The sequence below is a fragment of the Ctenocephalides felis genome, unplaced genomic scaffold (genome assembly GCF_003426905.1).
Source record: "Ctenocephalides felis isolate EL2017-DRISC unplaced genomic scaffold, ASM342690v1 CF-g0.4_SCAFFOLD_01886, whole genome shotgun sequence".
Lineage (NCBI taxonomy): Eukaryota > Metazoa > Arthropoda > Insecta > Siphonaptera > Pulicidae > Ctenocephalides > Ctenocephalides felis.
Window position 1 is genome coordinate 149,362,396 of NW_020538040.1, and position 13,880 is coordinate 149,376,275.

At 28.7% G+C, this 13,880-nt stretch overlaps 1 protein-coding gene across 2 annotated transcripts in view; it reads left to right on the forward strand.

Annotated features, from left to right (window-relative positions):
- LOC113378512 overlaps positions 1-13,880 on the forward strand; it is a 150,833-nt gene that overhangs the window by 29,711 nt on the left and 107,242 nt on the right. The window contains exon 1 of one of the 2 annotated variants that reach the window (XM_026619053.1): positions 2,337-2,467. The exons of the other annotated variant lie outside the window; for it this stretch is intronic. The gene's annotated coding sequence lies outside the window, so the exon portion shown is untranslated. Of the gene's footprint in view, positions 1-2,336; positions 2,468-13,880 lie in introns of those variants that run through there. 2 annotated transcript variants of the gene reach the window in all.

Sequence of the window (13,880 nt, forward strand, 5' to 3'; positions counted from 1 at the left end):
TATGTCGCAATTTATTTTTATCAGTGATAACGCATAGTAATTCTAAAAATTACAATCTAAAATATTTAGCGCTGTATAGTGATATTTAGTTTATGAACATTTTTATGATAATTAGCCAATGGTATTTGGGGGCGTAAAAAATAATAATATTTAAATAAATATAACAGAAATATTTTTCGGAAACAATTAGTTTTCGGTTGCGTCATAGAATAATTTTTAAATTATCATACTATGAAAGTAAAATAATAGCATCTATTTTTTTTTAAATAATTTTAATTTTAAATTGAAAAAAAAAACACTTAAAAAATATCAAGTATAGAATTCTACAGCATAAGTTTTATAAAACAGAAATGCTTTATATAAAGGGGAGTTAATAAGAGTAATAATTAAGGAAGGATATCCATCCTTAATTCATTATTAACGTCATAGTATCGCAAAAATCGCAAAATGAATTTTTTTCATATCTTTACGTTTCAAAGATTTCTGAACATTTTGGCATACCTTAGAAAAAATGAATGGTGGGTGTATGTGCGAATACAATTTTTTTGTCGACGATTTCAAGAACATGGGATCACCAATTCGAATGATTCAAAAACATCTATTGATAAGGAGATGTGCTGATTAGTTTTTGGCAAAGGCAGGTTCAGCTGCTGCAAACATACGGGGCAAAAAGTGCCAAAAGGTAATTCAATTTTTGAGGGAACCGATCGTTTGATTTGAATGGTTTTGGTGAAATGTTTGTTAAGGCAGGTTTTAGCGTTTTCGGAGGTCAATAAATAAATAGTAATATAAATGCCATTTGGTGACAAAAATGATCATTAGACATAAGCACATAAGATTATCACATGTTTTATAGATATTAATTTAATGATAAGAACAAATTTTGTTTGACACTTCTCTGGGGTCCGTACCATTGTTTATTTATCCGTCATCCTGCAAAGCGGCGCCCACGCGCTTTGATATTTCATTTCAACGCAGTTAAAGTATCGCGATCGAAGTACGATTTCATGATCATGAACCACTAGTTTTTCATTGGAACAAGAATTAGAACTATGTATTTATTAAAATATAAGATGTTATGATGTACATTCTTTAATATAATGTTGCTAGCAACTTTAAAGTTAGCAAAAATTTTATCATCTACTTTAATTAAGGGGTATTCTCGTCTAGGGGTGAAAAATATATGCGATTTTGAAAGGCCTAAAAGAAGGAAAACTATATTTTTACCATAGATAAGGAATTTTCACTATATTTTTTTAGGAGTTATCAATTAATGTTTTGAGAATTTAAATTGACACCTGACCATACCTATGATTTTAGTCCTCCAAATAATCCGTATCATTTTAATGTAAATACTATCCTTCATTTTGTACTTTTTTTATTGTTCATTATTATTACTAGATGTTAAATTATTTAACAGTTGTAATAAATATTGTAATTAAAAAAATAATCCGAAAAAAATATTTTTTATTTGTTATTAATCTACTATAATAAATCGCAGAACTACGGGCAAGTTAATTTTTTTTTACAAAATAGCTACTGCCTGAAAATTACACTTTTTTTTATTTTTCATTTTTTTTGTAAAATAGGATATAATCTTAGTTCATGCTGAAGTATATAAAGAAAACTTAGTAAAAATTTCAAAAAAATCGGTTCAGTAAAGTTGAGAAATCGTGGGTATCATAACGAAAAAGACAGTTTCGTGACAAACAGACGAAGTTTTATCATCGTCAAACACCTGTATAACCAAAAATAATTTAAAATTCGAAAAATCCTCTCATACACATATTCTTAAAATTTAAACTTTGAAATATCCCAAAAATCGTGTTTTCTAGATCAGAATGCGAATTTGCCCTCTTAAGGCAAAACGCCCTAAGGCAAACGCCATCTTCGCGTTTTCTAGATCAGAATACCCTCTTGGCAAAACGCCATCTACACCTAGTTTTATCATTTATAAATACATATTAATTCGTATATTTTTTTATTCTATCTCTTTCCAATGACACATGACATTTGTCATTGTCTGCTTATGTAACATTTTTGTGATATTTGTCGGGTCGTTTTGTTCAGGTCGTCATTCCAGTGCAATCAGCGATCGGTGGTTGTACGGAACGCAATAAATATTTATACGTTTATTTTTCATTAGAATTAATTATAGTAAAGTTTATTATTATTAAATTGTTATTCAGAATTTGTTTTTTATAACGCATTGTTTCGGTTTGCAAAGCTGTGATTTAGATTTTTTGCGCCGATAAAACGGGGTTTTTATAATCGTCGTGATTATTTCGATTGAAATGTTATTCGTTTGTTGATTGTTAATGATTATTCGAATATTATTTATTTAAATAGTTTTGTCGTTTATGAACATTTATCGTTGGCTGTGGATGTGCGTTTGTTATTGGATTTATTTTTTGTTTCATAAAGTGGTTTGTGCACGTTGTAAATGAAAATTCTGAACTCAAATAAGGTGAAAATAATTTCAATTTAGTTATAATGGTTACTAAGACTGCACTAATTGTACTTTATATAATTTTTATTTAACTCTTTCGCTACTACAGTGTTTTCGGCACAAATGACGCTGCTGTACGGAACCGCGTGTTGCTTAGTAGGGCTACAAAGATTTTTCTATAATAAATAGAATGAATAATCTATAGTTGTCAATAAAAATTAACGCTTCTAATAACCAAAAATTACAATAAAAAACTAGAATTCTCAATAGTATAACTCTCATACTGATAAATCTGAAGTCAAAAGCCAACACACGGCATGTCGTCTATAGACGACGCTCGTATGAACAGCTAGTCAAGTGGCAGCGAAAGGGTTAAAATTTGTCTTACGCCTAGACAAGATGATAATGTAATATGGTCTTACCTCATGTTAATTATTGTTCTCAAAACATAACTACTCATACCTCATATCTATATGCCTTAATATATTCTTTTGTTTTTCATATTAACGTATCAATGTAAATTTTCTTTTCATATTTTTAATTGAATTGGTTTTTTAAAATTTTGTATTAGATTTATTTATTGAAAGTTTGACTTATTAATTGAAAATTAGGTTTATTAATTAACAGTTGAAGTGTAGTATACATGTTTGTATATTATTTGTTTTTGGAGTGCATATCGTTGTATATTTAGAAAAAAGTAGTCCTCTGTAGATGCTCGGCGTTGCCATTTTGCATCCAGGTAAATTGTTCTACTATTATGAAAATTGGGGGCAGATTTAGATGTATTCAACAATTATTATATTTTTCATTATATTTTAAACGTTAAATACTGTTCTTATATTACTTTAAAGTAAAAATCTGTTCTTTGATTCATTAAAAAAAAGACAAAATATGAAAAGTTCAATGACGTCATTTTATATACATTTGTTTATTGAAAAAAAAGAGTATTACCGAAAATAAGGATTCAATACTAAAGATTTAATAAATTATATTTTTTTTGTTTTGTAATTAATTGTAAAAGTTAAGTAATTAGCATTATAATAAAAAAAAAAATATAATGTAGCTCGAGAATAATAATGGTCAAAATAATAACTGGTGTTGTTCTTCAATGGTAATAGTTCTTATCACAAATGATTTTTGTTAGTTATATAACTACTCTCGGCATAATATGTACCGGGCCGGATTTAGAAATTTGGCGCCCTGGGGCACTGACGAAAATGCCGCACCATTTTTTGAATCTCATTTTTCTAAAATTAAAATATCTATTTTATTGCAGAAAATTTATCACGCATTGCATATTTCTTCTATTTATAGAATTTTTTTTTCTTAATTTTCAAATTTTACCGCCCCTGAAAATTTGCCGCCCTGGGTACTAACCTCGAATGCCCCTACTATAAATCCAGCACTGAATATGAATCTATATACTGTAGAACTCTGTTAAGACGTTTATACCTATTACGATTTCTCACATAATATGCAACTTTCGGCGGCCGATTCATAATCGATTGTTATTTATTATATTATCATATTTTATTTATAATTTTATAACCTTGTGTTTCTACAAGTCAACCCATTGGCTGGCCATTCTTTTTAAAATGAAATTATTATATATATTTCTAATCGTTTATAATATTTACATATTTTATTTATAATTATACAACCTCGTGTTTCTAGAAGGCAACGCATTGTTTGACCCATTGATTTTTATACAGGTCAAAAATTTCAAACTTATCAAATTTTTTAAACATTCTAAAAAATGAAAAAAAAATTCTGAAAAATCTATTTTTCAAATAAAAATAAAATAAAAAATAGTATTTTACGTCTACGATCATACGATTAATAAAAAAATCTATTTTAGTATTCCGGTGTTAAAAATAGATACACTTCGAAATTCGCACATTTACGGCCGCGTAATCCGAGTCTAATTTTGCTCATTGTACGCGGATCTTGTGATCTTCATTAGTGAAATATATGTGATGCAATAGTATATAGGAAGGCATCATTCGCGGAAATCATTGCATCGTCATTGAAAATGTTACGTAAATCGGGTTGCAGATAATATACTTATATACTCTGATGATATAAGAGTTTGATCTTTTACATAGAAACTGAATTCGCATATCACGCACGTTGATCTATTACAGGATTTATTTCAAATTTTTGTATCTAATAATTATTTATAGTCTATTGAAATCTGTAGAAACACTAATAATAAAAGGCCAATAAGTTAATATTAAATTTATTTTTTTAACTTCTCGTAAGGTAGTTCTAGTAAACGTAAAAAATCGAAAATAAAAATATTTATAGATCTGTACGTTTGAGAGATTTCTGAACATTTTTGCATACCTACCTTAGAATAAATGGATGTACGTGTATGTGTTTGTATACATATGTTTACCTATGTGGTGTGGATACAAGTTTCGTCGACGTTTTCGGAAGCACGGATCAACAGATTTGAATGATTCAAAAAACATTCGATTTGTGTTGATATGGAGGTGCGAGTTAGTTTATGACCTAGGCAAGTTTTGGAAATACAGAACAAAAAGTTAAAAAGAAAATGACCGTTTTGGAGAAAACAGAGCATCGGGTTTAAATTATTCAAAAAATATTTTACTTGTGCCGATGGAATTGATTACATTTTAGGGAAGGGAGGTCCAGCGGTTCTGCAGATGTAGATTTAAAAAAAAATGACATTTGTTGGCCAAATATTATCTTTACAAGTTATGATTGTTGATTTATATACAAATAGAAATACTGGTAAATAGGTAGACGGGTAGACGGGTAGACGGGTAGACGGGTATGGCATCCGTGCTTTGAGGCAAATTGCTGGAACTTCCTGTACCTAAAATATTTTTTTTAAAAAAAGATTAACATTTTTGAAAAAAATTACTCTGAAAAAGTTAGATTTTTGAGAAACTATAAATTTTTAACAAAAATTTACATTTTTTGAAAAAAAAAGGAGTTTTGAAGAAAAATTCATTTTGAAATATTTTGGAAATTCTGAACTTTTTTCAAAACAATCGTACTGCTTTAACTGCATAGAGACGAAATATCGAAGCGCGTAAGCGCCGCGTTGCCGTCTAACGGATAAACATTGGTACGCTACCCATAGGAATGTAAACAAAATTTATACTTATTGTTAAAATCTCTATAAAATATCTGATAATTTGATGTGCATATGTCTAATGATCATTTTTGACCGCCAAATGGCATTTTTTTTTTACTTTTTTTTTACTAGATCTCCGAAACCGCTAGACCTGCCATCTTGAAAATTTGATCAGTTCTTCATCTTATTAATACAAGTAAAATGTTTTTTTGAATTATACAAATCGGACGCTCCGTCCTCTTGAAAACTGAGTTACCGTTTTTGGCACTTTTTCCCCATATCTTCGTAACGGCTAGACCTGCCTTTGCCAAAAACTGTAATTTTCCGATATTCAAAAAAAATAATTAAACAATTTTTTGAAATACATTTTTTTCCCCAAAAACAATAGTTTTGTCAACACAAGCAATTCTGATTTGAATAATTCAAATCGGAAGCTTATTTCTCTCAAAAACTGCCATTTTTTGCACATTTAGCTTCGTATCTCCGAAACGGCTGGACCTGCGTTTGCCTAAAATTAATCACCACTTTCCCTATCATTACGAATTGAATGTTTTACAGATCAGTTAAATCGAATGCTTCGTTCTCTTAAGGGGGGCGATACATGTAACAAGAAAAAAAAAATCGATTTTTTTTCATAAATCGTTACGATAACATCTCAAAAATATGCCTGTAAATATTCAAAACAAAATTATCATTATTTATACAATAAAAACTCATTTAAGTGCCACGCCTCAACTCGACGCTTGAGTGCTATTGTACTCTTATCTGTTTCTGTGTCAAAACTTTAAACGCGTTTTTCTCAAAACGACATTTTTGAAATTTGCGGGCGGGATAACTCAAAAAGTTCTCAACCGATTCCAATGAAATTTTGCACACATCTACTTTACAGTAATAGCTTCTAGTTAAACCTCAAACATTCCAAAAAAAATTTCAAAAATTAACCCTTTTACCAAAAAAAACCATTGAAAAACAGGTGAAAAATCGAACTTTTTTTCTAAGGTGTGACAATTTACGATTTTGTGACTTTTTTAAATTTTTTTTGGTTTAACTAGAAGATATATGTTTTATGAACACGTACAAACTAATTTTTTTAAATTCAGATCACCGTACGAAAAGTGAGAACGCCCGCAAATTGATGGCGTTTTCCGAGAGGGTCTTGGCAGATTTATTTTTACGGCAGCCATTTAAAAAAAAACAATTGAAAAAAAAAATTTTTTGTGTATTCTAATATATAATAAATAACCCTAAAAAAGTTCAAAAGGATTCAATCATTCCTTCCCAGTTTAAAAAGTCCTCAAAAAATGGTAAAAATTAAGGCGATTACACGTATCGCCCCCCTTAAAAACTCGATTGCTATTTTCTGCACTCTTTGCTCCGTGTCTCCGAAACGGCTAGACCTACCTTTGCTAAAAACTAATCAGCGCTTCTCTCTATCAATAGGAATCGAATGTTTTTTGTACCATTGAAATCGGTGAAACCGTGCGCACAAAAACAAAAAATTGTATCCATACATACACACACACACACATCAATTTTTTCTAAGGTATGCCAAAATGTTCAGAAACCTTCAAAACGTGAAGATATGCAAAAATTTTTATTTTCAACTTTTGGACGATTACAATAACTTACCCTACGTAAAGTTAACAAATTATTATTGTTTAAATCGATTATTTACTCTAATAGGGATGTTCATTAAACTTCCCACAAAGCAAAACGCACTTACAACTAGTTAATATTTAAAATATTTGGATACAGGATAAGACTTACAGTAATAAAAACATTAATATAAAACTAGAACGGGATTGCTTGATATATGATTTATCAATTTTAAATTCGGAACATAATATTATCATAATTCAAGCATTCCGTCTTACCATAAATATTTTTTTTGAAATCATTACCAATTGTATTGTTAACAAATTCATCATCAGTAATAATAAAATTATGTTGGGGAATTGACAATGATAAAAATATTTCTAGTTTAATAGATTGTTTAAATTATGATAATAAAATGTTCCGCATTTGAAATTGATTAATTTCTTCTGACGATAAGAAATTCTGTAAATATCCGTTGCGCCAAATTTTAAATCTCTAACCTGATAAATAAAAAATGTGCGCAGTATCACTACGAAATTCGATATAAATATAATTGTGATGATATGAATATTTAATGAGGAAGATTGAATAGGAATTTTTGAGATATTTTTGAAGGAAAATATGAACTGCCCATAGGAAAGTTGTGTCAATTAAAGACGGTGGGTTTCCACGTGCAATATACTGTTATAAAAATTTGCATGTTCAGAAATAATGTGTAAACTGTGGTCTTTGAAAAATTCAGTGGCAGTGCTGTGGAATTGGCGATCATTACATATCTTCATGTTTCAAGACCTTTTGAACATTTTGGCACACCTTAGAAATTATTTGTATGTGCATGTATATGTGCGGATACAATTTTTCGTCGACTATTTCGAAAGCATTAACCGATTTGAATGGTATAGGTAGACTTCATGTCGAAGTATGCCTTGACATATTCTTTTGTTTTTTCGTTCATTTATCAATGTAAATTTGATTTTCATATTTTCAATCGAATTGATTCTTTAAAATTTTGTATTACATCTATTTGAAAGTTAGATTTCCTAATTAAAAATTAGGTTTATTGATTAACAGTTGAAGAGTAATATACGTATTTCTATATCATTTGTTCTTGGAGTGCATATAGTTGTATGTTTAGAGAAAAAAATAGTCCACCGTAGCTGTTCGGCGTTGCCATTTTGCATCCAGGTAAATAGTTTTGCTATTATGAATAAATGTGACTGAATTAGATGTATTTAAACATAATTCTATGTTTCTTCATATTTTAAACGTTAAACGTTCTTCTTATATTACCTTAAAGTAAAAATCTGCTTCTTGACTCTTTAAAAAAAAAATGACATAAAATATGAAGAGTTCAATGACGTCATTTTATCTTCATTTGTTTATGGAGAAAACGAGTACTATCGAAAACAAAAATTTAACACTAAAAAATTATTAAAATGTGTGAAATTTTGTGTAATTTATTGAAAATGCTGATTAGCAGCTCGAGAAAAATTATTTTCAAAATATAATATTATTAGCTGGTGTAGTTCTAACACCATTAGTGATAGTTTTCACTATAAATGACATACATAGTTATATATCCAGAATCGGGATAATACTGTAAAACCCTGTTAAGACAACTATGCTTAATACGATCTTTTGCATAATACGCTACTTTACGCCGGTCCCTGCACTATCAAACAAGTTATATACCTATCTCGTATAATATGCAAATCAAATTATTAGATAATTTTATAAAAATTATAAAAATGGGTTCTAATTTTGTTTTTATTTTTTTGGGTTCTGTATCAAGATTTTTAATTTTGAAAGTTCACTTATATGGTCCACGACATTAAATGTCCACCACATTAAATGTCTCAAAAAGTTTGAAAAATTTCAAAAGTTTCAAAAATCAAACAAAATAAAAAAATAAAAAATTTAAAAAATTTGGAAATGTATGTAAAATTTGAAAATTTAAAAAAGTTCAAGAATCTTGAAAAAGGTTTCTCATATTTTTTCATGGGAAAAGGTCCTCAAATGACTTTTACTCTCGGCTTTATTAGATTTTGTGTTTACGTTTTCCGTAAATATACTCGTACACATAAATTATTTGTAGAATACTATCGCTGCATAATTTAATAAAATAAACACTTATAAATTTACAGTACTGATATTAATTTATTTCAAAATACTTTAAACAATTGTTATAACCCTTGATCAATTTTCATTCATTATTCACTAATGATTATTTTTAATTAATTTTAATTCATGATTATTTTCATTCTTCTTATGCAAAATAACGATACGGGTATAAGTATGTACCACTAGTTACTAAATTATTTAAAACAATTTTCTACAAAATTTTATAATTGTATGTATTTCGAAGTGCACTTGAGTCACTATATCATCTCATTTTTTAGGCAGTATCAACCGGATTAAAAAATCGGAAAGGGCGATTACGCCTTTATTTATCAATCTTCAAATTATCTTTATGTAGTGATATCATAGAATACTCACAATCTGTTAAAATTTAAAGCATAGCAATCTCTCTTATCAGCCTTTCTCACACAACTTATTATATTGAAGAGCCGGCTTCGAGAAAATAATTCGACTTCTTGTTTTACTTCTAAACATATAGTTATTGTTCTTACAGTTACTTCTAAAAATATAGCTATTGGTCTTTCGCTGCATTGCAAATCTGTATTTTTATTTTTAAAATTTTATTAGATTTTGTTCTAAAATACTTGTACATTTAGTCACTTCAACAGAATATTATGGCTTGTCTCACCATTAGCAATATTTTATTTATTGCTAATTATTACCATAGTTTTAAAATGATAAATTTTAATAATTTTCAACACCAGTGGATACATCTTTTAAAATTCGTTAAGGTAATTTGATGGTGACTTTATCTCATGGTTGTCATTAATCGACCCGAAAAATGATTCTCAATTCACACGTTTTTTGAGTAAAGTACTTTTATGTTCAGGATAATTTAATAATTTTTTTTTTTTTTTAATTTTTCTTATAATTTTTGCTCGGAATTTCGTACCTGTTCAATATGCCATAATTTACAGCCACTTCTTATCTAGTTTGTTTAACTACCTTACATTCAGTAAATAAGATTAGTAGTAAAATAAATAAAAATTTCTAAATTAAATAAAAATTCTAGAATTTTTGTCATATTAACTATTTGAAAAAAGATTTGAAAAGCCTGTAATGTCCTTGCTCGGCTTCGTTCCAAGATAAATTCAGTACAGAATGATTCGAGTCGGATTCAACTAGTTTTTCGCCTTTGATTTATATTTTTGTTTATAATACTTCTGTACGATTATGTATTAAATAATTATTTTTTGAATTCTGTCACGTTTACCTCATGAACGAAACAGGACCGTATTTAAAGAAGTTATTTGAGGTGATTTAAAATATATAGGGTGCCAATATTGACTTCATTGACCTGAACTCACATGACACACACACACACACATCAATTTTTTCTAAGGTATGCCAAAATGTTCAGAAACCTTCAAAACGTGAAGATATGCAAAAATTTTTATTTTCAACTTTTGGACGATTACAATAACTTACCCTACGTAAAGTTAACAAATTATTATTGTTTAAATCGATTATTTACTCTAATAGGGATGTTCATTAAACTTCCCACAAAGCAAAACGCACTTACAACTAGTTAATATTTAAAATATTTGGATACAGGATAAGACTTACAGTAATAAAAACATTAATATAAAACTAGAACGGGATTGCTTGATATATGATTTATCAATTTTAAATTCGGAACATAATATTATCATAATTCAAGCATTCCGTCTTACCATAAATATTTTTTTTAAAATCATTACCAATTGTATTGTTAACAAATTCATCATCAGTAATAATAAAATTATGTTGGGGAATTGACAATGATAAAAATATTTCTAGTTTAATAGATTGTGAAAAAATTTAGAAAAAAATTCTTGCACGTTCTTTTGAAATTATGAGTTTTAATGCAACACAGAGTTTTTGGTCAATTTTTATTAATTTTATTCATTTAAACTTTAAAACCGTAACCGTTAATAGCATTTCTAGGACCACAGTGAAAAAATAACGCAATTACCAAGTTTTCAAGAATTGAGACTTTTGAACTATGAATTTATTATTTCTAAAATAGGTAGACTTTGAGAGGTCCTCATACGCGTCTACCAAACACAATCGAACATTTCTTATCAAAATTGAATTCTAAATTAATAAAATAATTTCTTGCTTTCTAGAATTATATAAAATTAGGCATTAAAGTATGCCAGTTAAGTCAACTAAAAATTTTATATTTCTCACAAACCGATCATTTTTAACTTTCCGTAGGGTAAGTTATAGTAATCGCAAAAAAATTGAAAATTTTTATATATTCACGTTTCAAAGGTTTCTGAATATTTTGGCATACTTTAGAAAAATGGATGTATGTGAGTATGTACGGACGTGCAAAAAAGTCCAAAAACCATAATTCAGTTTTTGAGAGAATGGATGAATGATTCAAATAACATTTTGACGAAACAAAGAAATCAGTATTTTTTTGGGAAGGCAGGTCTAGCGACTTTGGAGATTCAATAAATAAATTTGACGATTTAAAATGATCATTAGAAAACATATGCACATCAAATTAACAGATATTTTATAGAGATTTTAATAATAAGTACAATTTTTTTTTACATTCCTATGAGTTCCGCGATAATGTTTATGCGTTAGGGTGCGACACAGCGCTCACGCGCCTCTATGTTTCGTCTCTAAAATAGCTACACGACTCGATTGCGTTGAAAAAATGTTCTAAATTTTCAAAAAAAAATCGAAATAAAAAAATAACCTTTCAAAAAAGTCAAATTTTGTCAGAAATTATAGAGCTTTTTCAATGGATTAAATTTTTGGTACGGGAAGTGCAAGCAATTTGTCTTAAGGCAAGATGGCATGCGCTACTAGTTCCCATAGAGTAAGTTACAGAATTCGCAAAAAAATCGAAAATGAAAGTTTTTGCATACCTTTACGTTTTAAAGGTTTCTGAACATTTTGGCATACCTTAGAAAAAATGGTGTTCATGTGTGTATGTTTGGATACAATTTTTGACCACGATTTCGGGCGCATGGGTCAACCGATTTGAATGGTTCAAAAAACATTCGATTCCTATTGATGTGAAAACGTGCTTATTAGTTTACGGCGAAGACAAGTCCAGCCGTTTCGGAGATACGGGGCAGAAAGTGCCAAAAATGGTAATTTCGTTTTTGAGGTAACAGAGCGCCCAATTTTAATGATTTAAAAAACATTTTATTTTTTATTGACGAAATGAAGAATTGATTGAATTTTTGGGTAGGCAAGTCTAGTGGTTTCCGAGATACAGAGGAAAATGTAAAAAAAAGATATTTGGCGGTCTAAAATGATCATTAGACATATACACATCAAGTAATCAAATATCTTATAGATATTTTGATAATAAGAACAAATTTTGTTTTAATTTTTTTGGGTTCCGTACCAAAACATTTTTAATTTTTAAAGTTCATTTATACGGTTCAAACAAATTACAAAATCACCAGAAAAATATATTTTCAATATTTTTAAAAATACACAAAGTTTTATTCTTCAAATATAAATTTTAAATTTACAATTTAGTTTAAAACTGTATACATTTTATAAGCGTTATTATACATGTGAGAAATATATCCTCAGACGGATTCATTTAGTGTTTCTTCTCAAGGGGGTATTCTAGTGTAGAAATTCAAAAAAATCGATTTTTTTAAATTTCCTATTTTCAAAGTTTAATTATCTAAGAATATGGGGACGAGAATGTTTTTGAAAATTTGAATTATTTTCGGAGATATAGGCATTTTACTAACTCGGTCTCCGTACTGGTTTGGCTTCACGCAATGCGTTTTTCTCAGAACAGACTTTTTCAGTACTGTTGACACGATTTCTCGAGTTCTACTCAACCGATTTCACTTGAAATGTTCAGAGAGTCTTGTTTATAGACCTATCTATAGCTCGAACTAGAATTATCTCCAAATTCCAATTTTTACTGTTTTTAAAAAATTCGAGAAACTCAAAAAAAAAACAGTAAAAAAACACTTCTTTTCAAACAGTCGCCAATTTGTAAAAATTAATTTTTTTTACTCATTGCTAGTTCGGGCGAATGTGACATCGTTGTAGATTAATAATCTTTTTATTTCTTTATTTTGGATGGCTAAGAGGGATGAAATCATGTCAAGACTGAGGTGCCAGTTTTTTGAGACCCCCCACTTCATAAGCTGCCAGTTTCTTCAATTTTCAACTTTTTTTTAAATTTTTGTTTTGTATTTTAATAATATTAATAAACAAGTGGTAAAAAAAATGGATAGTAAAAACATTCATTGCTTTCTTTTACGACACTTTAAAAATGACCTAAAATTCATCGCTCTACACTAGAATACCCCCTTTGTAAACATTTTCAAGTGTTTTGAGTGATAAGATGGTCACTGTATGTTATATGAAGGAATAAATATATAGTAGTCATGATTATCTATTTGAAAATATTTAAAACAATTGTTATTAATCATTGATTAATATTCATTATTATTTTTTTGTTCGAATATTTGTGATACGGGAGTTCTAGCAATTTGCCTTATGCACGATGCCATGCACCACTAATAGTTTTAATACTGCATTTCACACTTAACAGCATTATTGTATAGGCTCATCAATGAAAATTGTAATTCTTCGCCCTTGCCGGTGTTT